The following is a 27,299-nucleotide window of genomic DNA, read 5'->3' on the forward strand; positions in this document are numbered from 1 at the left end:
TTGGGAAAATAGAGCAAGACTGAGTACTACCCACTGTACTCAGCAAGTCATACCGGAATAGGGGTATGATGCAGGGATTTATCAAGGGATAGCTATAGTGGTTCTTTTGCATAAAGCTAGCATTTACAAACAGAAGTTGAAATAGTAAAACAGTTGTAATAATTAATCAATATTAACCATCCACTGTTCAACGCTACCCCACGTTGCAACAGACCCAACCATCCACCTATACTATTCAATTCCATTAGACTAGTCTAGGATGTGTCTAATCACGGTGAATCTGGTTGACCGCCCATAACCGCGGGCACGGCTATTCGAATAGTTTTACTCTGATCAGAGGTGTACAACTGTACCCACAAGACACAGCCCCACGACACGTTTCTGTGCGCCGACATGCCACCACGACATACCGGAAAGAGGCCGTGACATGACCCTTCGCATAACCCCCTCTAACCAAGCACACCACACCTCAGGTTTCACCCCCACTCCTCGCAAGGCAGCGGGCAGTCCCCTCTCGTGCCTAGGTGAATCCGAAAGCCGCATAGGCCGTCGCAGGGCCCATCCAAACTCCATCACGCCCACCCTTGCCTGGATGCGTTGGCTAGAGGAAAGCTACACTACAAGCCCAACCGTTGCCCACGCTGGCTTGTGGTAAGTACGAGGAATTCTTCCAGGGTTTCCCGCGAACCGGTCCTTAATTGCCATGGGCGCGACCAGCAAAACCATGCACCCACAGCCCACCATATGATTTATTTTAATTAAGCAACACCGAGACGGTGGCACTAATCCAACATTAATATTAGGACCTACAATCTATACTTCAATATGTTTTCCCTCATTGTGTGCTAGTTGAACTACGCATGGTAAGCAATCCCTAGTCCAATCTCTAGTCGTGTTATATCCCAAGCTAACAAAGGAACATGGTACAAACTAGTATGGCTATAACAGTAGGTAAACATCCCATGATAATATTATAAAACAATGCAGTATTTGAAGGAAAACAATAGAGCATTTGCAATATAGGATCAACATGTTCAAGTGACAAGCATTGTCACGACCAGAATTAACCCAACGGGCATTCCTTACGTGCGTGCATTATTCCTTGTCCCAGGAGGCAAGGTACACCAAAAGTTGATACAATTCAGAGTTTAACAAGCGGAAGCGTAAATAGTTAATTTATTACATGGGCGGCGAAGGCCCAGCACATAAGAAGACAAACGAAAAACAGCGGAAGACTAGGGCGACGACCACAGGCGCTTGACGGCAGGCACGAGCTAGACACCAAAGCCTTCATCTTCCGGGAACTCCTCTTCTAGGTTTGGGAAAAATTGAGCAAGACTGAGTACAACCACCGTACTCAACAAGACACACCCACAAGTGCATAATAAATGCAAGGGAGTACAAGGGGGGTTATAATATAAGGGTTAGGGTTTGTAGTAAACAGCATTAAAAGACACTTAGTTGCTCAAAGCTATTTTGTAAATACGATCCTAGAGCTATACAATATTATTAATCAAGGCCGTGAACCCACACGAACCTGCCTTAACCCAAGGCCTACGATGATTCAGACCGAACTGGCAACCCGACCCTGGGTCCCAGCTCGTCCCAAGCCAACCCAGGCCAACCATTCCACATTTTAGTCGTTAAGCAGGTTTTAAGAATTAAAACACTAACTTGGGTACCTTGCTCGGCTTGCCCATAACCGAGGGCGCGGCTATTCGAATAGGTTATACTCTGATCAGAGGTGTACATCTTTACCCACAAGACACATCTTCCTCATGTATAACCACGTGCCACATACCACCACGGTATACGGGCAGAAGACGTGACATAGTTTCCAACCCATCCTAGCCATAGACAAGAGTACCGACCCAACCCCACCTACGGCTAGAACCCCCGGGACAGGTAGGCAGGACTGAGCCCCTAGCAGCAGGACACCCGCCCTGTGCCATGACATCTCGACTACCGAGCCGCAGCTCGTGTAGCCTTCATTTGCCCTAGAGATGTCCATCGACCCCCGACTTCGTCCATCTCCATCCGTGTACTTTTGTTTATAACCAGACTGAGCCACAAACTAAGCCTTACCCATTAGACATGTGGAAGTACGGTAGTGCTTTGCAACAGAGGCCCGAAGACCGGTCCTTATATGGCCGAGGTGCTACTATCAAAACCATGCACCCCGAGCCCTGCCTAAAACCATTTTGAGGATTTTGAATAGAGGGGGAGGTGTGAATCCAATTCCACAATAAATCAACCATTCCATAATGTTCAAGTGATATGAATATTCCCAAAGTCTAGAGTTGTAAAACCACCTAATGTTGCCTAATTAACCAGCGAAGCATCTACCTAAGTTCATACTAGTGGAACCATACATAGAGTACCCACTAGTTGGGGTTTTGTTTATTCTAGGGTGAACAAGGTAATAATAACAATAGCAATAATAATAAGGTCATAACAAAGGTAAATAGTCATGGCTAAATAAAACAGTGATAACGCGGGAATTTAAATAAAGCGATAATGAAATAATTTAAATCAAAATAATTTTATAAAATGGGATTCAATATGTTCAAGGATGATGTGACTTGCCTTGCTCGCTTTCCCAAACGTCGGCTTCAACCTCCACGAAGAGCGGATCTTCCGAAGCTGCAGCGTCTACACGACTAACGGAAAGGAAAAAGGCTTTTACTCTAATAAAATCCACATAACAAGCAGGAACAAAGCACAAAAATGGGTTCTTGACTTCTTAAGGGAAAATTAGAGACTTGAACGGTCCAATTCCGAGTTCAAATGGCCAAGTTACGGCCATTTGAATTTTATATGCTCTTTAAATGAATATTTACAAATTTCTTCATTTAAATTTTAATTTAAAAGGGATTTATTGCGTCAGCCGAGGGGAGAGGGCGCGCGGACCGGGTCCACGGGAGTGGGGCCCACGCGGCAGCCTCACGGTCCACGGTGGACCGGGTGCACCCGGGCTCGCACCGGCCGGCGCCGTGGGCCCCACGCGTCAGCCGCACCCGAGGGCGCGGGCGGCTGACGGCCGGGCCCCACGCGGCAGCCACTCGGCGCGCCCGAGGGCGGCCATGCCGGCGCGGTCGGAGGGAGGCGGCGCGCCCACGCTCCGATGGTCGCCGCCGACGACCACAGGCGCGGCGGAGCGGCGGCCGAGAGAGGGGAGGGAAGGGGGAAAGGAGGCGACGGTCCACGGCTCACCCCGGGGCGACGGCGGCGACGGAGGAGGCGGCCGGAGCGGAGGGAGGCGGCGGCGCGGCTCGGTAGGAGTCGCGGGAGGGAGCGGCGAGAGCGGAAAGGGGAAGAGGAGGGCACGGGGAACGTTTTATAGGCGGAGGGGGAGGCGGACGTGGCCAGGAGGACCTCTGATTTCGCCGGCGACGTGGGGAGGAGAGAGAGGAAATGGGGGGATTCAAAATGCGAATCCCGCCCCTTTCGAGCGCACGCACGGGCCGGGAGACGCGGGGAGAGGGCGGCGACGTGGGGAGGACGCGTGGGCGACGCGGCGTGGGCGCGGGAGAAGCGGCGGAGGTGGGCGTGGCGGTTTCGGCGGCGGTTGCGGACGTGGGGCGGGCGGCCGGAGGAAGGGGACGACCCCGACAGGTGGGGCCACCTGTCGACGTCCCGAGAAGAGAGGGAGGGGCGGCTTGGGCCGGCCCACAAGGAGGAGGGCGCGCGCGGCGGCGGGGTGGAATGGGCCGACGGCCCAAGAAGAGGAAAAGGAGGGAAAAGAAAAAGAAAAGGAGGAAAAGATTTTCCCTGGGATTTAAAAATTGCATGTGCTCAATTTTAATTGGTTAAAATTATTTTGAGAGCTCTAAAAATTCCACTAAAAATCTTGTTAGCGACTTTCGACATGTAGAACTCAAGAAAATTCCACATGCCAATTCCGATTATTATTTGCATTAATTTATTAAGGTTTACTCTTGCTTTACACAGGTATTTTCTCGAGACCATTTATAAATTAAATTTAGGCTTGGGGAGAAGAACTTCGGGGTGTGACAGTACATATTCTATACAAGAGCCCAAGACATGAAGAGCACGAACCAGAACAGTGCTATTCGTATCGATGCCATGGGACACGATGGTACAACTGGCACATATTACGGTGCCATCAAGGACATATGGGAACTTGACTATGGACCTCTCAAGGTCCCTCTGTTCCAGTGCCAATGGGTTAGGTTGACTGGTGGAGGCGTAACGATTGATGACAGTGGGATGACAACGGTTGACCTTAACAAGGTTGGATACTCGGACGAACCTTTTGTCCTTGCCAATGATGTAACGCAAGTTTTTTACGTGAAGGACATGTCTAGCAAAGGAAAGAAGGGTAAAGGGCCTGACGAGCCGAAGCGCCACGTGGTTCTTCTAGGCAAAAGAAAAATCGTCAGAGTAGAGGACAAGACTGACGAGGATTACGATCAGTTTGATGGGCAACCCCCTTTCACGGTGACGATTGACCCTAGCATCCTCCTATCAAATGAAGACACCCCTTACTCACGTAGCGATCACAAGGAAGGAACACTAGTGAGGAGAAAGTATGTGCGGTCAACCGTCACCGCCGATGTATTGCCGTAATTGTTGTGTACAAAATGTAAACTATTTTGGATGTATTGAATATCCATGTAAATCAATTGTTGTATGCATATGTTAATTATGTATGATTATTAGAATTTTTAACAAATTTAAATCATGCTTATGCTAGTTATATATGATAATTAGAATTTTTAAAAGTTTTAAATCATGCATATGCTTATTATATATGATTATTAGAATTTTTAACAATTTTAAATCATTCATGTGGTGTTTACATATGATTATTAAAATTTTAAACAATTTTAAATCATGCATATGCTAGTTATATATGATTATTAGAATTTTTAATAATTTTAAACCATGCATGTGGTATTTAGATATGATAATTAGAATTTTTAACAATTTTAAATCATGCATGTGGTATTTACATATGATAATTAGAATTTTTAAAAATTTTAAATCATGCATATGCTAATTATATATGATTATTAGAACTTTTAACAATTTTAAATCATTCATGTGCTTATTATATATTATCCACTTAATGTACTATAGACAACAATATATTTTGAAGGTTTTGTCATTAATTTTGTGACTTTAAATCATTTTAATGCATTATTTACTATTTTAGAAACCCATATGTAATGAAATTTAATATGCAGTGCTATTATCTTTAGTCCCGGTTCTTAACCTTAACTGGGTTAAAAAAGAATTTGGAAATAGCGGGAAAAGATCTTTAGTCCCGATTGGTGAGAACAACCGGGACTAAAGATATAAGATTATTAAAGTTATTATTATATTATTAGAGTTTTAATATACGAAACTTAGACTTAGCATATATGATTATTTGAGTTCTAATATACGACACTTAGACTTAGCATATATGATTGTTAGAGTTTTAATATAAGATTATTAGAGTTTTAATATAAGATTATTCGATTATTAGACATAGCATATGTGATTATTAGACTTAGCATATATGATTATTAGACTTAGCATTTATGATTATTAGAGTTTTAATATAAGATTATTAGAGTTTTAATATACGAAACTGAATTAGACTTAGCATATATGATTAATTAGACTTAGCAAATATTTCTTGTATGAACAGATGGCTGATCGCGATGACGAACAGATACTATACGATACAATTGCAGAGGGAAGCAACCAGTACTGGAACGAAGAAGAGGGGAACGAGGATCCAAAACAGTACTTGAATGAGGAGGGGAACGTGGAGAGGGATGCGGAGGGGAACGAGGAGGGGAACAAGGAGGAGGAGGCTAGTGGAAGTCAACCCTCCGCTGGACAGAAGAGGGCACGCGGACAACGAGGTGCCGCGAAGAAGATAGAGGGTCGGCACATCATAACTGTGGTGGACGAAGACGACCGACCTAGTGCCCCGGCAGAAGTAGCCAAGAATTTTGTACGACACGGCGGTTGGGTTGTGAGGGATAACGTGCCTGTCAGCAAGGTGTACTGGCGCAGAACAAGGGCACGCGGGGATTATGACAGCTTTGTCCCGGAATCAGAGAAAGAGATGCTGTGGACCACAATGCTCGAGACGTTTACGCTCCCTGCGGGTACGGAGAACATAGTGAAACAGTGGACTCTTAAGAAAATGGCAGAACAGTTCGAGAGCTTCAAGGGAGATCTCTACAAGAAATACATCCTGAAGTGGCTGACACCGAACTTCGACGTATTCCCAAAGCTAAGGGATCATTGGGACGAGTTCGTTGCTTACAAGATAGGGCAACAAGGGCGAGCGATGATGGACAAAAACAAAGAAAATGCCGCCAAGAAGAAGTACCATCACCACCTAGGGTCAGGCGGCTATAGCGTCGCAATGCCGAAATGGGAGGAGATGGAAGCAAGCTTGATTGAGAGGGGTATTGAACCGGTCACCGCTAAATGGCCAGATCGATCAAAGTTCTGGTACTATGCTCACGGTGGAACGCTTAACCCAGTTGATGGCTCCCTGGTGTTCAGCGATCAGATACGCGAGGCTGCCAGTTGACTAACGGACGTAGTGGAAGCCTCTTCTCAGGGCACGTTCTGACCCGATAGAGAGAAGGACAAGCTGTTACTCGCCCTGCAGACTCCCGAGCATCCAGGACGAACACGAGGGAAAGGCGTTATTCCTTGGAAGATTGGATTCAAGGAGGACATCCACATGTACAGGAGTCGCCTGAGGAGCAAGAGAGATACCGAGGCGAAGATTGCAGATCTTGAGTACAGGGTATCGAGCTACGAGCTCAGCATGCAAGAGGAGGAGGCAAGGAAGGTGGATGAACTCATGGCCGCACATCGGTGCTAGGATCCCCAACCGTACATTCCTCCTGTAATTGTTAGCCCCTCAGGCAATCGTAGCATCTGCGCCTCAACGGGGCAGGTAGGATCACATAGCATGGACGCCATGCAAACTTAGGACGAAACCACCTGCCCCGTTGATGAGATCACGCAGCGGACACCAGGTGAGCTGCATATTCCCTTCAAGAACTTATCAATAGAGGTATGCTCGTAGTTTTATGATTTTTGACTTGTACATTCCATAAGTTGCTGCTTAGGTTGATTACTAATAGATAATCTCAAATTAGAAAAAGCACACCACTTCGGACACCACACAACACAAGTGCACACATGTCAGGGTACTGACATGTGAAATTAGTTGAGATTAATAATTTAATTCTATACAGCATTTATATATAGATGGAGTTAAGATATCTGTAACACTGTTTTTAACGACATTGCCATATCTCACACGTGGATAATTGATAATATAAAAAAAATACATGTACAAATATATTTTTTAAAAAAACTACATGTGCAATTGGTTTTTTTAATCCACATTTAATGCTGCATGCATGTGTCCAAACATTTGATGTGACGGAATTTTTGAAAGTTTGAAGAGAACTAAACACTGTCTGAAATAGAAGTCATTAAATGTAAAGAAAACCGTGATACATCGAATAATCAAATAAAGGGGTGGCTAAGGAATAAGAGGTAGCGACTGAAATCGCTTTTAAAAACTATAAAATTGTTCGATCTTTTGAAGTCCTAAAATAATGAGACAGCTATTTAACAAAATATAAGAAAACTCATATGTAAAAGAAGATAATTTTATATGGACGGTAGCCGCGCAATTGCGCGGGCCACTGCTAGTTAACTTAATGAGTAATAGAAAAATAACCTTCACGTTCGCTCTCACAACATAAAAATTACCACGTTAATCCGAGAAAAATCAGAAAAATAGAAAAAAGTCAAAAGGAAAAGGATTGTTAAAACGCGTGATAAACTTACTCATGCATGGGCATAAGTCATAACATGGAAACGGACAAGAGTCCTTTTTGAAAAATGTGGTGTCCGTATAGATATATAGATGTGGTGTCCATATAGAACACCTGTGCATGGAAGGAATCTTTAGGGAAAAAAATAAGCACCGTTGCTATATTCATATACAACACAAATTACTAGCGATTTAGTACCTATATATATGTGTTGGCTCATTGCCTTTTTGAACAGTATATTACATCTCATAAGTAGGTAGGCGCAAGCAAATCGTAAATACAAAGCACTTCAAAGGAGAAATTCTCTTAATAATTGGACAAAAAGAAAAAATTGAGTCTATTTAGAATATAAATAGCTGAAATTCAAAATTAAAAATAAGGATATTTGAAAGAAGACTATAGTCTATACAGATATACAATTTAAAACTAATTAAAATTCGGAATTAATAAATAAAAAAAATTAAAACTAGAGGTTAGAGTTCATATAGCACTAGAATTTAGAAATTAAAAAATTCAAATTAAAAATATAAGTAATATTGGAAGAAGAGTCTAGGGTCCGTATAGAATATAATTTAGAAATAACTAAAATATAGAATTAAAAATAAGAAATATTGAAAGAAGGGTTTAGAATTCAATAGAAATACAATTTATAAATAATGGAAGTACAAAATAATAAAAAAAATATTGGAAGAAAAGTCTGGAGTCCATATAGAATATAATTTAGAAATCACTAAAATATATAAAAAAGTAAGGAATATTGAAAGAAGAGTTTATAGTTCAATAGAAATATAATTTATATATAATGGATATCCAAAATTGTCGGAGACACTCCGGACCCATCATTATATATGCAAGATGAAGTGAATCACTTCAAGTCATCTAACACACATAATGAAACATCCGACGTCTCGAGAGAAGGATATTGGCGACACGGGTGGTCCTTTAGCCTGCTAGTCAACTTCAGCCTGAGATGTACCCGTCAAACCACACGAAAGCGGCGACCAGATATGTTACACATTCCGACTTGACAAAAATGGCTAAAGATATATCACATCTCAAATATTCTTAACTCATACTCATGTGAATCTAGTTCCCAGGATGTGCACTAGATTCACACTTTTATCTCAAGCATAGATATACATAGCAAATACATGTAAGATGAAAGAGATCGAATTACAAATAATAATTAGATACACGGCCGACCGGCCAAATAAAAATATTGAACAGCGAAAGCTTGACTACCCAATCCACAGGCACACAAATTAGGGGTTTACCCCATTAAGTTCACGTCCTAGAAGAAGCAGTCGATACCCGCATCACTCAAAATTAGACTAAGTCTATAACCTGCAAGCAAATGATTATTTCAGTAGCAAGAGTCAGTACATTATTTCTAATAATGTACTGGCAAGCACAAGACAAGCCTAACAAACTACATGCAAGGCATATAATCAAGGAAGACCATATGTAGTTAAATTTTAGCATAAAGCAAGTTTTAGTTACATAAAACATTTCCAAACAGATTTGCTTTTGAATAAAATTCAGCAAGCAAGTACTTAGCATATGGGCATCAAAGTAGGCATTAATCAAGTATAAATATGCACCTCAGTGCCATCCATGGCAGCAAGGAACTAATTCTCAAATCTCTACATAATTTGAAGGTAATTTCAGCATTTAGAAGAATAAATGCAAGTCTATACTCAATAGATATTTACATGCCGCTCATGACCGTGAGTATGGCTAATCGATTAGTTTTTATAACTCTGCAAAGTTTGGACAGCTTTACCCACAAGATATGAATCGCTCTAGTTTGTCTGGTACCCGTCGGTACCACCACACTCTACACATTGAGTGCGATCTAGAGGTCACAACGAGGCTTTTACATTAAGTATTGTCTAACCTTGCATGAGCACGATAAGTGTGAATCCATCCTAGGCTTAAGTCCTAGAACCTTTAGGTGGCGGGCACACGCCTTAAATCTAACGCTGTGGCGGCGAACACATCCGTTCCCCCACGAGGCACGTTATCGTTGTATTGGACAGACTTAGACGCCCATGTTGTGAGGTGGAACAGTACACTCGTCCCTTCACAGAAATACACACAGCTAATAATATTGGCTAGCTCTAAAATTCAACACACACATGGGTAGTTCCTATAGGTAGCCCACGGTACACTCGTGGCCCCTACCTATACTACAACGGCCTCCTGAATACAAGGTTAGACAAGTGCTTAACTTAATAGGCCAAGGTCTCCCCATAAAAACATATATGGATGTACGGTAAACATAATGAACTGACATCGAGTGAAATCCTTAGATCGGTTTGGGCACACTCTCCCCCTATCGGTACACAACTAATCACCATATGTGTACCACTTGAGGCCCAAACCTTAAATCCATGTTTTCCATAATTTTATTTGTTAAAAACATCAATGATCAAGTTCTGTTCAGATTATCATAAAACCATTTTTCATGTTTGTAATGAGCTCATAATGACAAGTATTTCCAATCTAAGCATGGTAAGCAATATAGTGTCATGGTGACATCAAAACTCATATTTAAAGTGGTATGGATATAATATTCCTATGGTTAGGAGAGAGGGATATGGCTATATGTGGAGTTATGGTGATAATGCAAGTAATAGGTGTTTGTCTAACAAGTTTTACAAATTTTAATGGATTAGTGTACAATCGACATGCAAGATTTGCAAACATTTTCAATAACCTCCAAAATATAGGTTCAACTTGTTCAAAGAGAGAGGGAGGTGGGACTTGCCTTGTTACCGGGAAATATCAGCACCTAATTCACTTCTTCACCGTTTATGCAATCATCTATATAAAGTACACGTTATGCAATTAAACACCAAAATATGTGAAAAATCCAAAATGCTCTAAAATGCATGGTTTGTGCACAGTGAGTAGGTGCTGGTCTAAGGTGAATTTAGGTGAATTTCACTTTATCTCACTCCATTTGAGAGTTATGAATTTTAGAAGTTTGCTTCGATATAGTGTAGTATTTACTTAGGTACTGCTATGAAATGCTTTTGTAAGGTGATTTTTTTATTAAGTTTGAGTTTGCTGAGGTGACGATATGTGTCTTCTAAGATTAACACAATTGGTTTCACAATTTTTAGAGTTAATATGAATTTCTAATGTATTTTGGAAGTTATAACGTGTTGTATGTTTATAGTCCCTATATATGCTTGATCTATATGTTTCATATCCAGAACATGTTAATTTATGATTTGGCTAAGTAAAGTGAATGATTTTATTATTTAACCTACCTTTAATTCACAAGATTTAGGGCTTACATTATATTTGTTTCATATATGCTAACTAGATGTGACTTATGTTAGTAACTTGATATATATATATATATCAACTATGGATTAACTATATGAGTTAAGTGTGTTAAGTTTTGATGAAAGGAAGTGGAACTTTATCTTTTCTGGTCTATTTAGCTTTATTTGTTTTATTTGAAGTTTGTATGCATTATACATATAGATTTGACTTAATCATTAGTATGTGATTACTATCTACTTTACTAATTCAAGGTTTAGAGAAGTTTTAAGTACAGAGGGTGCCACATTTTATTTTATATTAGGGAAGGGCACATTTGATGGTTCTATAGAAGTTTGGTTCACTCCATTTGGACTAAAGATGAAATTTCTACAAATTTTACAATTTGAACTGTACACTAGGTTCATATTTCCTTATATAAATATTTAGGGGCTATTCATGTACTGTAAGTGTGTATTTTTATTTTATAACTTTAAAGTGCATTATTTGGTGATTCTACAGAACTTGAGTTTACTAAAAAATGAGTTAAAATAAATGTTATATGAATTTCCAAAGTTCAGCTTGTCTAAAACTAGTTATTTAGTAGATAATACTTTTAGAGGCTTTTAATGCAAAGTAAGTATGTCTTTTTATTTTACTTTTGCATAGAGAATATGTTGGTGATTCTGTAGAATTTGATTTTACCGCAAAATGAGTTAAATTGGATTTTATATGCATTTTATAATTTCTTACTTGTTTTATGTTTCCTTTTTCTTAGATAATATTTAGTGGTAGATCTTGTACTATAAGTGCCACTTTTTATGTTATAACATGAAAGTTCATCATTTTGTGAATCCATAGAAATTGATTTTAAGGAGTTAAGATGAATTTGTTATGCATTTTTGAAGTTTATAGTAGTTTTCAACAATTCAGCACATGTTTAATTCAGTTTTCGTTAAGAGTACTTCATATTCTTATATAATTACGAGTAGGTCCTGCTACAGTGTTGTGTGTATTGTATCTTTGCATTACAGACCCTATAATTTGTTAAATTTTCAAAGTGAAGTCCTGATTCCTTCTCTATCGATCCAGCAGTAGAGCCGCCATGAGCGGCACCTCTGCTCGCCGGCGCCGGCGACAAACGGTGACTTGGTTGGGGGTGCGACCAAAAGACAAAATGAAGAGAATGTTACTGCGATTCCATTCCTCTACTTTTCTCGGTCGTTGGTGACCGGAGTTGCGCTAGCGGCGAGTCCGAGCGGAAGGTATCTTTGGGTGACGGTGCATGTGTGTCTACGGCCATGTACTCGCTAAATGCGTGCATGCATGTGAGTGCTAGAGGTTCAAGGGTTCTCACCGAGGGGCCTGACAATGCTAGCAAAGCTTGGACGGCAGCAGCAGCTCGCGGGACGGCTTGGAGGCGATGGAGAGCTTGGCGTCACGGCGATGGCTCGATCCACAGCATGCATGCCAAAATCATTTCATGCAACATGTGAAACACCATCCCAGGTTGCTACTACTGCAAGCAATCGACCAATGGCTCACCGGTAAAGGCGGAGTCGGCCATGGCAACGGCGGTGGGCGCCGAGGAAGAAGGGGTTTGATCTCCCTCTCCGGTGCACCATTATCCGGGGTTCTTGAGGGTAAATGGAGAGGAGGTCGTGGTGATGAAGATGGCGCGGTGGCTCGGCTTGGCTTGGTCCAGAGTGGTTGGAACGACGGCGATGTCGTGCGGCGGCGCTCCGTGCGTGCTCCAGAGCTTCCAGGGGCGACGCCGCGTTTCCGCTGATACAAGGGATGAAACAAGATGGAATCAAAAGAGGGAATGTTCGGCATGGGAAGTAGATTAGGGAACGAAAAAGGAATTGAGACGACCGTGGCTTGTTGACGAACGCGTCCATCATCTTATTCGCGGCTGGTAAGGGAGATGAGGGAGAAAGGGAAGGTGGAGCTCGCTCCCTCTCGGTGTTCACGGCATTGGAGTGAAGAGGAAAGCTGGGCGATGCTGCTGAGGAAGGTGTAGGTGAGGATCGGCGTTGTCACACAAGGGAGCACGCGTCGAGCATGCAGGCGCAGCTCTCTTTCTCTCTCTCGTTCTCTCTCGGCTGCTGAGCGGTGGAAAGGGAGCGACAGAGGTGAAACTGGCTCCAGAGGCTGCCAAGTGGGCCCTGGTTGATGGAACCAAGACAAGGGAGAGAGAGATGGGTATGAAACTAAGTGGAGATGAGTTTTGGACGAATTTCAGAATTTTTCTCTCCTCCCCAATTTGTTTATTCATAGTTTAATGTGTGGAGTAGATAAATTAGAGTGGATTTTTCTGGAGGTAGATGTATGTACCTAGTTTCTATTTTCTTTGGTTGCACACAAAAATTATGTGTAGTTTGCTCACAGAAAAATAGAGAAAAGAGGCTATGTAGAAACTAGTTTGAATTTTTAGGAGGTCTAAACAGAGGATAAAAATTCTGGAAAAAAATATATTTATTCATTTTAAATAATCTAGCATTTTAATAACTTATTTTACCTATATACTTCTATGCAGTTTGGTGCATATTTTGATGGGTTAGGATTTTAGCTGATTAAGGTTTATAATTAGCCTATTAGTTGACTGCATTGACTGATTTATTTGAGGTATCAAATTTAGTTATTAAGTTGTACCAAAATTATAGTGAGTTGGATATATTGATTAGCACTTGCAAGAATTTTTCCATGATTTTATCTTGCATGATCTATTCTTGATAATTTGCAAAGCTTATCTTCATAGGTATGTTTACACTTTATAAATGCATCTAAATTATTATAAGGATTAATTATGTTTGGTCTTCTCCTAACCTGAGGTGATGTTATTTGTCTTCATTTTCATGCCCCTATAATTATTACACATGAATGTCTTTAGGTTTGCTTAGTTAAGTTATCTTTTATTCATGTTCATGAACCTAACATGAAATGAAAACCAAAATCCAAATTACATAAAAAAAACTCAAGTCAAACTAACGCACTTATGTATATGCATGCACACATTTATGTTTGCACTCTTGTCTTAGGTTATAATTGAAAAGGTTTTAATTTGTTCTCAATTTTTATTCATGCAAGAGTTCGATCAACTTCATCTAGGTTTAAAATAAAAATTTTTGGTTCACAAAATTAAAGAACTTTCCTTTCAACTAGTTTTGAAAAAAATTCCTTAGCCCTAGAATTCGGGTATATTACAAAAATAAAAAACGAACATTAGAATAAGAATGTAGAGTAAAAACAGTAATTTAGAACTAAATGAAATTCGGAATAAAAATTAAAATTTAAAAGTATAGAAATATAATTTAAAATAACTAAAATTAAAAATTAAATATAAGGAATTGGAAGAGAGGCGGTCCATGTAAAAATACAATTTAGAAATGACTAAAACTAAGAATTAAAAAAAATATTGAACGGTCAAACATGCGCTAAAAAGTCAACGGTGTCAAATAAAACGACACGGAGGGAGTACAATTTAGTAATAACTAAAATTCAAAATTAAAAACAACTAATAACTATCACGTGTATACAATACTATATTACACATTAGTTTGTTTGGTCATATTAGTACAAAATTTAAAATTATATATTTATATTTTAACAATAAAATATCAATATATATATATATATATATATATATATATACCAGCTCTAGCCTAGGGCAGTGACTAGGGGTCTAGTCACCAGATATGAGGATAGGTATGCAGTATCTATATGCAATCTTGGATGTGAGATTAGTATGTGACAATTGGATGGCAATCCAGGTTGTTAATTTTTTTTTATATTATTATGCAAACATAAATGCAGTACAGGAAATAAAGACAAGCTGTAAATACGAATTATATACAAGATATAGAATTAGATATTCAGAACATAGTAGGTTTATATAGAACGGTCCAGGTGTTCATTCATATACCTTGATAGGTTGAAGGTAGATCCTTCTGAAGATTACACCAAGGACTTGGTACAACACGTTCGTAATTATACAGGTATAGGACTCTCACAAGGACTCTTACATAGACTCTCACACTTAGACTCTCATGAGTCTTTTATTTAGGTTATACTATAGTACTAACACTTAGATGGAGTGGAGTGGAGTGTGATGGCTGGTGGAGAGGTGAGAGGAATGGTTGAGTGAGATGTGTTGTGTGTGAAATGCGATGCCTGTGGAATGTGATGATGAGCCCCTTATATAGCGCTCGGTAGAGAATCTTTATGATATCTCTTCTTGACCTCAAAGAGTTTATGATACCCCTTTAGACTTTATGGAGAGAATCTTTGGTGATGACGCTTTAGACCTTTAATAAAGATGTCATAATATCGCCTTTTGACTATGGACTCATCTTATCTGGAATAGTGTAGATTCCTTATCTTGAATAGTGATCTTTGTCGGGGATGACAAGATCTTTATTCATTATCTTCGTTGATTATTATGGGTGCTGATTGCACCGTGTCGATCTCTGACGGCTCTGTTTTCTGAAACCACTGAGCCAGGCTTCTGTAGTAACTTTTCTTGGAGCATTCATTTCCAAAATCTGGTTTAATTATGCGCCCTGCTCCCTTGAAGTATTCATAACTTTGGTTGTAATATTTGCTAATAAAAATCCTTGTGATATTGTTTTGGAAAACCGGCTGATATTCATAATCTGTGGTGATAGCTTCTTCAATTTCTGCAGCTTCAGAAAATAATCTCCAATTTTCATGATTAGCAATTGTTGTATATATTTCTTCCTCTTCATCCGATAGTTTGCTAGTACCGTCTTCTTGAAAATTAAATTGTCCATTCATGATATATATATAATGAATTGCTGGACGAACAGGTGGTGTGAATTTTGGTGGTATGGAGGAGAAGATAATCCTGTATCTTCCATGTCCAAGTCTCCTGTAGACATCTTTCACAGCGCTTCCTAAATTAGATTGAAGGATCTGATCGAGGGTTGCATAGATGGAATTCACAAGACCATGATCTATAATGGTTTGGAGAGATATTTCTTCATGGTTGTATGTGGGTAGATTCCAGAATCTTTGGATATTTATCTCAGCTTTGAGAACCAGGAATCTATAGGATGGGTCAGAGATTGCCTGGTCATCTAGCCTTAAGAGAGGGAGCATATATATGATTACTCTTATGGCTGGGTTTCTTTCTCTTCCTTCTAAGAGATCAAAGAAATAATCTTGGAGTCCAAGGAATATTTTCATTTGTCTCTCCTTAAACTTTTGCCAAACAAGATTGAAGATGTCTTGCCCAAAGCAGGATAAAGTTTGCTCCGTCTTGAAGCTTAATCTAGGTTGGAGATTTTCGTATGTAGAACTCATGGGATTTTGGCTTTTAAGTTTCTTTTGGCAAGAATCTTTGTAGGCACAAGATCTACATGGTGCTTTTGGCTGGGTCCGGAGTATATATTGTGGAAGGAATGAATTGGGATGATTATGCAGTATGTATAGTGTTTGGGGAATGGTATCATGTCTTTTTGTGGATGATGATGGTTTATTATGTGGAAAAGATTGCAATAGGTTATTGATATTTATGTGGAAAACAACCATGCTCGAATACCTTGGTATTCTTATCTGTTGCCATAGATTGTTCAACTTCCATGGGAAGTTTATCTTGGCCATCACGGGATTTCTCCTCGCGATAATCTAGTAACCTCTCCTCATGATGAGCGATATCTTGTAGTTTAGCCCTTTTTTCTGTTATCTTTTGATCTGAGGTCATAAAGTTTTTGAAATAATATGCTAGGCCATTTAAGGCATGAGCTTTTTCTTTTTTGTTTTTTGTCTGCCACAAGTGGTTTAATAACCCTTGTTGTAGCTCTGTTACTCTGAAATTGTGATTAAATCGTTCTTCATGGCCTCTGGGCAGTTGGGGCAGTCTCCATGAACTCATATTCGTGAACCATTCAGACTTCTGTGAAGCCATTTCCTTGCATATATATTCAAAATTTTTAGTAGCTTTTAATAAATATCTATCTTCCCATGATGTCTTACCTGTCAAGTCCATAGATTTTGGAAGATATGATGGGAAAGAATTGTCATGTAAATATATTGTATTCACAATTTGTTCTCTTTTGGTCTGAACAAGCTGGTCAAGAATCTCATCTATGTTAGACGAAAATCTTAGGCTCACCTGCTTGCCCATTATCTCAAATTGAATATCTTCGTTTGTGACAAGGAAGGGACGAATGAGTGATAAAAACGGTGTTCCTAAAATAACATCTTGCTTAAGATTTTTAACGAGTAGAAAAGATGTTTTAATGCAAACTTCAGATATGCAAATATAGGTATCAGGGATTTGATATTCTACTGTTAAAAGTCCTCCATCTGCCCCACGAATTCTGTGGGCGGCTTTACGGAAATATTTATGAGGGATAATACCTTCTCGAATGCAATTGACATCAGCACCAGAATCAATTAAAGTGATATGTTGAAAGTAGGATCCGTCTATAAAACGATACATAACTTCTGTGTACCATTTTTGCTTCATTTATTTTTGAATGGTTCCAACAACCTGATCATCTTCTTGAATTGGTTCGTCCTTTTCTTCCATATGGAATCCCTCTTTTAATTCTAACATGTATAGACGCTTTCTTATTTCTTCTAAATCTTGTTTCATAATTTTTTGTTCTTCGAATAGGCTGATCAAATCTGGTTTCTCATTCTTCTTTTTCTGTTCATCTAATCTTTTGAACACTTCATCAATAGAGAGGAATTTGCTCTTTTGAATATCCTTTTTTAGTTTATCCTTATCAGTCTTGACTCTTGAAAGGAATTTTTCGAGAACTCTTCTTTTTTCTTCTGGATCTTGAATGGTTTGAAAAGTATCGAGAACAAATTCTTCTAAACTGGTTAGAACGAGTATATTTTCATCAGACTCTTCTTCTGAATTATCTGGCTCATAACAAGAGCAACCACTGTCTTGGCAGCAATTAATCTCTGCATTTTTTTCTTCATCTGAACTTGAGTCATTGTCTATATTATTTAGTATTGCTTCAAGTTTATCTTTAACATCTTCTGATTCTGAATCTAACAAGGCTTGGATCTCTTTTTTAACTTTAGATTTGAAACATCTGTTAGCTATGTGTCCTTTCAAGCCACATTTGTAACAAATGGTTTCTTTGCTTTCAGTGTCTTTTGTTCTTATATTCTTATTGTAAATTCTTTTTGGTTTTCTTTTGGTAGCTTGAAAGCTCATCTTGCTTTTATCATTTGATTTTGTCATTGGTTTGGAATGGGTTTTTCTTTTTCTATGGACATAAGGATCTTGAAAACCAAACTGATAGCAAAAATCTCCCATTTCTCTTTTACCAAGAATCCTTTGTTTTTTGAGTTGATCTTTGATTTTTAGGTCATTGCAAAGCTCAGCCCCCACCAATTGTATCTTTTGTGTGATTTTTCCAATATCTAGATAGTGATAATTTATACTCCCTCCCCCTTCTTTTCTTAGGGAATTTCTAACCTTTTCAGCAAATAAAGGAGGTAAACCAGAAATATATTTTTCTTTATTTCCATTAGCTATGCAGGCATTAGCATACATAATCATTTGATGACATAAAGTAAAGATTTGATATTCAGTAAAGCCATCTAAGTTCCATTCTACAATTTCTTTGCCATTGTAGTAAGTCATATTTTGAATCTGAGGCATTTCCTCAAACTGTAGGTCTGCATAAGTTGGTCGAGGGTAATAATTCCTAGTTGTGGAAGTAAGAGTAGAAGGTTTAAAAATCTTATTGACCATATCATATTTTTCATTATCAGAAATCTCATTGATATTTTTATTTACTTTTAAATTATTTAGTTTTAAGGCTAGCTCACTGACTAGTTCTTCAGAAATTGCGGGTCCAAAAGCCTTTTGTTTTCAAAGTTTGATGTTAGGATCAATTGTTGGGACAAACATAGGACTAACAGACTGAGAACTAGAAGACTGAGAATTAGAGGGAATATTTATCTTTACCTCAGGTCTTCCTGTTTTGTAGCCTTCCATAAGGATTGTCTCTATTCGATCTGTTTGTTGACCAAGAGAACGTAGAGATATATTTGCATAATTTTGTTGTTCTACCAAATGTCCTATGTGTTCAACCTTTGCTGTTTCTCCATATGTATTTTTAGAAATACTTTTTAGTGGACAAGCTTTTCCTCCATTATGAGATAATTGAATGGATTCAAATGGAGGATGAACAGAGTCTACCTTGTTTCCACTGGTTGTCTCCCATTCTGTAGAAACCTTCTTGATAACAGTTAAATCTTCTGCTTCGGATTTTTGCTCTTTTTTCATCATGTTTTTTTCTTTGAAGAATTCTTCGAAGTGTCTGACTTGGCTACTTTCATTCCAATCAAAGAAAAAGATGTTCTTCCTTTGTTCTCTCATTTCTTTGTGCCAAAGTTCTCTTATCTTTAGTCTAAATGGTTCATCGACCCTTTCAAAGTATCTTTTCATCTTGGGTCGGTTCTTTTGAAGCCTGAGTTCTTTTTTAAGCAAATCTTTATCAATTTCAAACTCATCCTCTTCTATGGCAATAACAAAGCCAACATCAAGCTCGATAACATTGATATCGAAGTCTGAGATTGAAGGTTCGTCGGAGTTGTCTTCATAGGTAGCATAGACAACATTTTGAGGTTTTGTCCTAGGCCTAGAATCTAGACTGACAGAAGGTCTAGACTGGAGAAAGGCTTTTTGTTTTGAAGCAAATGTTATCTCAACATCTCCGTCTGGTGTTTCAATCAAGGATTCGACTTCCGATTGATCCATAGACTTAGGTTCAACAGCTTGAGATAAAACCCATTTCTCTGGCAGGGTGATCTCATCCCATTTTAGGGTTTTGGGGGTAGTACATCTATTATTAGGATTGGTTTGAAGGAGAGTGGTTAGGCCTTTTGGTGTATAATGTTTGGCACAAGGTGCTAAAGTTGTCATGGCTTTGTAGTAAACTCTGTAGGTAACGGAGATGTTTTCACTCCCTGGTTCTAGTTCATAACCAGATGTTTGTAAGTTGAGAGTGAGAACTTTATGGATATTTGTGTCTGAGAGGGATACAGAAAAATCAGGAAAGGTGTTAAAATAAACAGGACCATTACTGAGGCTGGCTTCCACCATGCCAAGTAAGGAATCTTTGAACCTTTTATTTCTGCAATCTCTTAGACAAGCCAGAACAGAGACGTTCAAACCCTTTCTAGTCAAGGATCTGATAGCAACTTGTATAAGACCAAAGTGAAGGTAGTGATATTGATGTTTAGCTCTTATAGAATTGATTTCTCTTTCTGAAAGAAGATGTAGGGTTTCGTGCAAAGAACTAATTGGAATAGTTTTTTCAATTGTTTTAATATAGTAGTCACTAAGTAATGAAAAAGTACCTACATGATATATTTCCTTAATATTAACCTTAGGAATCTTCCAGTTGGAAATACTTTTCTCAATATCCTCAAAAGATATAGATGAAGCATTCTTTACCGACATAGTGCCAGCAGACTTCTCGCTACTGCACAAGGCTACAGATCGATCAGTGGCTCTTCGTGATCTAACCAACCAAGACATCTTATACGAAAGATAGGAAGATAGGTAGGTAGTTACCAGACAACGGCGGGGAAATCTCCCACAATTATGATCAACCTATTTGGATATGATGTGTTCCAGTCAACGGCAGGGAATATTTCCCACAATTAAGTTCAACCTTTGCCTTTGATAAGTGCCCAGTCAACGAATTACGCCGACAAACGCCTTCTGCGGCTCAACAAGGCAACGCGACTTCAGGCAACCGATCAAAGGTTCGGGAACTCCGCGACTTCAGAACACCACAACACCGTTCGGGATCACCGCGACTTCAGCACGCTACCCGACCCCTCTCCCCCCCCCTTTCGGAGAAGATGGCTTGGGGAGGTTATATATATATATATATATATATATATATATATATATATATATATATATATATATATATGTGTGTGTGTGTGTGTGTGTGTGTGAGAAAAAAATATAATAATGCTAGCCGCGCAATCTGCGCGGGCCACCATGCTAGTTTGTGTAAAGTGATATATCTATATGAGGGGCAGATATAGCATGTAAGCATGATTAGATTAACTAAATATATTAAAACATCAATATCAGGTAAGATCGGCTGAAACCTCGATTCTACCCTTATTGGCAATCAAAAGGCAGGCTAGAGCTAGAGATTCAAATCACAACTTGGTAGATCAAACTTAACTCATGCAGCACTAAGTATGAAAACAAGCAATATATCTAGACAATCAAGCCCCTGACTGATTTTCATGGTGGTAGATATCTTAGCTAATCTAATCAACAGAATGATTTAGCCGATACTGGCATAACCCTAGAAAAGATCTGGTCGATATAGATAAATTGAACCATTGATATAGATTAACTAAGATATATGATAAACAATGATTATATTAACAAGATTAACATATCTAAAACGATATAATAACCTCAATAATGCAAACCACTGTGACAAGCATTACCTCTTGTGAGGAGATCGAAACCAATGCTCTAACTTGAAGAAAGAACTCGTCGAAAATAACTAAATAAAAAGGTGGCGATGCGCCGAGAGTGTATTGAACGGTTGTTGTTTTCTTATATGGTTCTTGGGATATATTTATACCCATAGTACAAACTTGTCCATGATGGACATGACTCAAACTTTCCTAAGTCACAGAAACACACAAACAAGTCCTTACGGCGGACTCTTGCAAAATCTCTAAGAAACCGACATTAATATTCCTAATTATTAGATACAATTGCCTATAATGGACTGTATCCTTGCACGGCAATGCTTTGCAATCCAATCCGGGCCCATTGCGAACCCAAACACACCTGTATCGGCTACTCTATCCATATCGGCTTAGTTAAGTCCGACTCTGTTCTAGCCGATGCACAACCGAAATTTGGAAACAACTACTTCTCCCTCAAAATCCACCTCGATCTGTTCTTCGACTCCGAGTATCTCTCCAATTTCGCTGTTAATAGGTTGGTAAATCATTTATGAGTTTATTTACTCAGATTTTACACCACATATGATATATATTTCCAGGTGTGGTGAAACCATCTGTCTTTTAGGGACTTAAGCATATTTGTTAAAGCAGTGCGCGCATGGTGTGTGCTCGATACTTTGGAAATTTCTTTATTCACAACATACAAGCTTCTTTATAGATGTTTTGTTATTTGAATTTTCAAAGATGTAGTCAACTTTAGGTTGCTCGCGTCATATTTTATAAAGAAGTCGGTTTTATCACTTGAGTCTTGTTTACTCGGGGGTTTATAATGCATATGCTATTATTATGCTACTTAGGTGGCTTAAAACCACTCAGTTGGTTGATTTATTCATTATCTGACTATATATTTAGTTTGTTCAACTAACCACATAGGCGGAGGCTACACCTATTAGGTGCATCTAGTCGATGCACCTGGGTATATATTTAATTGTTTTTTATTCTTTTCAGCCTTTCACAACCTTCTGAATAGATAAAAGCACTCGGGAGACTATGGCAAAGATGATAGAAACACACGGCTTTGGAGTAATCTAGCTCGGGAGAAAATTATGTTTTCGACTGTGAAAGTCTCACGGGCTAATATGGAGATTATGGGTACCATATACCTACATGGCTGGCTTATCCGACTGGATATAGGGAATATGTTATATCTATGAAATATGTAACGGACCATGATTTGGGTATTACGTTTTCTTGTGTCTTAAGGAATGGCCTAAAGTTTTGATTCGGTAATATTATAAAGTAGATTAAGTAAACTGATGCCGTATCCGGCTAGGTTCCTCTCTTGGTAACCCTGCCCCTCAACCTATATAAGGTGGGCAGGGAGCCCTCCAAGGGCTTAGCCACAATTAGATCGTCAGATCAATATACACCCGGTGGATTCAAATCTCCAAACAGGAATAGGGTATTACCTCTCATTGAGAGGGTCTGAACCTGTCTAAATTCTTGTCTTCGCATCCATCCACTTTTAGGTATCGTACGCTACCCCCTTTTATTATTGTCAATTTCCAGTTTCGACAACTTTTCAACCATGTTTTCTATTTTATCTTAGTTTCGTCCATCTTTGTCGGTTTGCGCTGTAAACCGTCTATCCTCGCCACGAGAGTGCGATTATCCTTTTGTAGGTTTGTCCCGTAAACCTTTCGTTTGCCCACGAAACGAGTAGTTTTACTTATATCGATCTAAATCAACCTAGAGGCTTATTTTGATCTCTAGATCTGCTTTGCTAGCCGGTTTAGCTTTTTTTACAAAACCTATCTTGATTTAGCTTTTGCGAGGTTGAGATGGTTGGCGACTCCATATCACCGCAAGTCGTTTAAGTGTGTCGATCGGATTTTGCGACTTTGCCAAAAGGGTTGCCAACAGGATTATTACTAAGGGCTATCAAGAGGGCAACTAGGAGAAATAACCTTCAGGAGGCTACTTGTATTGGTTTCTCTTCATCTAGCTGTGAACATTCAAACAAGTTCCAGCTTAAAAAAGTCATTCACATAGAAGGGAAGATACCGTGCTGTATTGTTTGAGGATGGGAACAGTGTGGCCGTGCGGGAGAACGACTCTGAGTATCTGACTGCCATTTCTATTGCTGAAAATTTTAATGAATCAGGGGTACAATGGTAACCTCAAAATTCCTAAATCATTTTTTCCTTTTCTTTTCTATTTGTTTAACTTGGTATTGTGGGATCCACTAACCATCTAAAAAAATTCCCATTATCTTAAAAAAAAAACTGTCATCCATAAGAGGGACAAACGATGGTTTCATTTGAAAATATCATGGGTAAATCCTTAAACCTAAAAAATAAGAGCAAAATCAAAAACAAAATTAAAAATAAAAATTGGGGTACGAACACAATTCGTTCCACATGACACCAAAGATCAGACTGCACATATATTGCTTAACCAATCAAACGAATGCAATTGTTTAATATTGTTTGTTGCTGTGCTTTTTAATTTATTCGAGCAAGTCCTTCATTTGTTCAATCTGTTTAGACTCTGCTGAAAATTGTCGGCATGCGCATTTATCACTCAAGGTATAAAGGAAGACGTGCGGTAGAGAGGCACGCGTTTTCTTTTAACACATGGAGATGTAAATTCTCTGGGGAGGCTTACGGATCGGGCGCCCGATCTGGGAGCCAAAAAAATCGGGCGCCCGTCCGAGCCGTCCGATCCAGCGCCCCTAATCTCGTCCGTCCGCGCGCATTAAACAGGAGCACGACACATTAGCATGACGTCAGCAGCTTGGATGCATGTAAAACTACTCTAAACTATTTTTTCTCTTAAATTATTTATCCAAATCATGATCCGATTGCACCATTAAATGTGTTGCAATTAAATCTTTAAAACAAGACCACACATGGATATATTCCGATGAAAAAAAAAACTTATTATTGAGTTATTTTTAAATGTTGCACGCTATTTCACCAAGTATATCGGAATTGTTTCACTGAGTAGATCGAAAATGTTCAAACCACCACGTCGACAGCAGCTAGATAGGCTACTCCAAATATTGTACTGGTGCGATTATGATGAATAAGAGTAACGACCGGCTTTGGCTAACAGGATCCGAACCTGTATAAAAATCCTCGTCCCCATCTCTTTTACCTCAGTCTCGCATATATCCTAGTACCAACGATCCCCATACTATGCAAATACCGGAATCGCGACATCAAACGTCGACAGTGGCGCGCTAGGTAGGGGGTTTTGGTGCTTTAGGATTCCGACGAGATGTGTTCAAAAGATGGATTCTTCAACAAGAAGCTACTCGTTGACTTCGGACCAGAAAGATCCAACCCAGCCAGAATACGTCTCCCGATGAGATTGGAATCATCTTCATCAGCTATTTGATTCGGCGAGATCAATCAAGCTTAAGATGTCGCTGCCGCGGAGGACATGCGTCTGTTCGGTATTTCCGACCATTTGACGATCGCGAGGATGTTGCCGAAATAATACAACACGCCGACACCTCGAGGGACCGAAACCGACTACTACGCTGATCGACTTTACGCGTGGCCTGGTCGGACTCGGGGTGACAGGCCGGATACACCGTTGTCCAAGATCGCCACGTATTGCTGCTCCCGACATGTGCACATGCATATGCAGACTCAACTAGGTTGTATCCCCGCGGCACTGTTATAAGTATAATGAGAAATAAACACGTAAATAAAAGAAAAAGGTATGTTGACAAAAGAAGAACCGTATGGAGACAACCTAAACATTACCATGCAAGAGTAACAAAGTTATATGTGCCTAAATATTAGTGTTAGCATATTAGCCCAATTAACTGTATAGCACACGCCAAAAATATTTGTAGTTGACAGAAATTGCGAAAGCTGGACGCTATACAGCATCAACCCATCATAGGCATAAGAACATTGACATCAGGCCAAGTGGGCGCGTGATGTTGGAGCGTATACAACATAATCATATATTATGCATAGTGCATTGCATAGAAAAGTTTGCGTAATAGCAAACATATAAAAAGCTATAGCAAATGATAGTAAATGGCAACAGTTAAAGCACAAACCTCGGTGAAGCTCAGAAATAACCCAAGCAAAGGAGGCACATTCAGCTGTGTCGACCTTGGTGTAGATTCTGATCTCTATGTTAATGTTGGCACTGCTGATAGCAGCATTCGTAAATCACAGTAATCAGCAAATTCAGGGAGAGTAAGCAACTTGGGAAAACACGCAAGGAGGATCCTTGTACTGATTGGGAGATTTGGGCGCGGACCTTTCTGCGGCCAGGGAAGATCGTCGAGGGGAATAGATAAGTACAGAAACATCATGCCAAGTCAGTCTTAGATCTGAAACTTCCACTCAAGAATTTTTATCTTTCCCTCATTTAAACCAAATCTTGATTCCTGAAGAAACAAACAAACAAAGAATGTCATTCCATCCACAGAGAAATCAAAAGACAAAAATATTTCTAATCACACCAGGTCGCCAACTGACAAAGCGAAGCATGATAAATACCAAATACAGTGTAGAACGGGAATCAACAATGACAAATAATTTCATATAAGCTACTAATGTATTGATAGGAATTCAATAAATAATATGGCTGATTCTAAAGATTAGCTTTCCGTTTGCAATGTAGACCACTGACTTTCTTATATGTAGACCTAACAAATACATAAGTACATGATTTCTCCGTGCAAACAGTATAAATTTAAGAAGAGATTATGTACAGTATGCTGAGCTGTATTACATCTTGCAATTATCACATAATTAGTTCAAGATATCATTCGTCTCAGCACACAAATTGCGATAATATTGGACTGCACTCGGGCACGATGTTCAGACTATGCACTCACCCAAAACCAACTGGTTCTTGTTACTATTCTCAGCCATTGATGTATGGTCTGACCTATAGATGGATGTGGGAAAGCATGACCAATTCATCAGACAGCAAGGAAGGAATGAAGGGAAGACATGGAGAGCAGGAGCATACATAGCCTAAGTCATAGAAGCTAAAAAGCATGACAACAATTGTAAGAACCTATCGGCATGACCGCTAAACTAAATTAAGACACATTACAATATTAGCATATGCAATCAGCACATTGCAATGATCCTCGTGAGACAGCACTGGATGATTTGTATTTTAAACCTTTATTGATAGTCTAGTTTAAATGGCTCAACAAAGGTCATTCCAATTAGCTAGTTTGTTCCATGCATTACTCAGCGTAAAAAGGATAATTATATTTTGTTAGTGCTTTCCTTTTTGTTGTCAGTTCTTTATGTCAGCTCTACCAATGATAGTAACAGTAACCGTGCATCACACAAATCAGCAATGGTAGTGAAATGAGTAAATAGTCCGGCAGAGCATAGCCACACGCAAGGCGGATCGAGGGGCATTACCTTGTAGTGACTGGGCGCTTCAGTCGGAGCATGAGGTTGCAGGGGCTGAGCGGCTTGTCACATAATCGTCGAGCGAGCTTCAGGGGGTGACGGCGGCGGCGACAGCGGCGGTGGGAGGCAATGGTAGAACTTCAGGGGCACAGGGAAGGATTTTCGATAGGCTTTGATGAGCAGGGGAACAGTTTGGTGAGGTGGTGGGGAATAGACCTCAAATCGGCGGCGGCGGCGGCGGCGGTGGCGAGCCAAGATTTACATCGGCGGCGACGGCGGCGGTGGCAGCGACATGGATCTCCTACCGTCCTCCAGCAGCCAGATGATAGCACGGGCG

General features: G+C 39.6%; 1 long non-coding RNA gene across 1 annotated transcript; it reads right to left on the reverse strand.

Moving 5' to 3' along the window:
• Nucleotides 1-8,856: 8,856 nt before the first annotated feature.
• Nucleotides 8,857-13,089, reverse strand: LOC136354099 (uncharacterized). Its single transcript, XR_010737848.1, has 3 exons — nucleotides 12,463-13,089; nucleotides 10,603-10,658; nucleotides 8,857-9,176 (listed from the first exon to the last, which is right to left on the reverse strand). It is a non-coding gene; the product is annotated as an uncharacterized lncRNA (long non-coding RNA).
• Nucleotides 13,090-27,299: the final 14,210 nt, after the last annotated feature.

The sequence above is a fragment of the Oryza sativa genome, chromosome 11 (genome assembly GCF_034140825.1).
Source record: "Oryza sativa Japonica Group chromosome 11, ASM3414082v1".
Taxonomy (NCBI): Eukaryota; Viridiplantae; Streptophyta; class Magnoliopsida; order Poales; family Poaceae; genus Oryza; species Oryza sativa.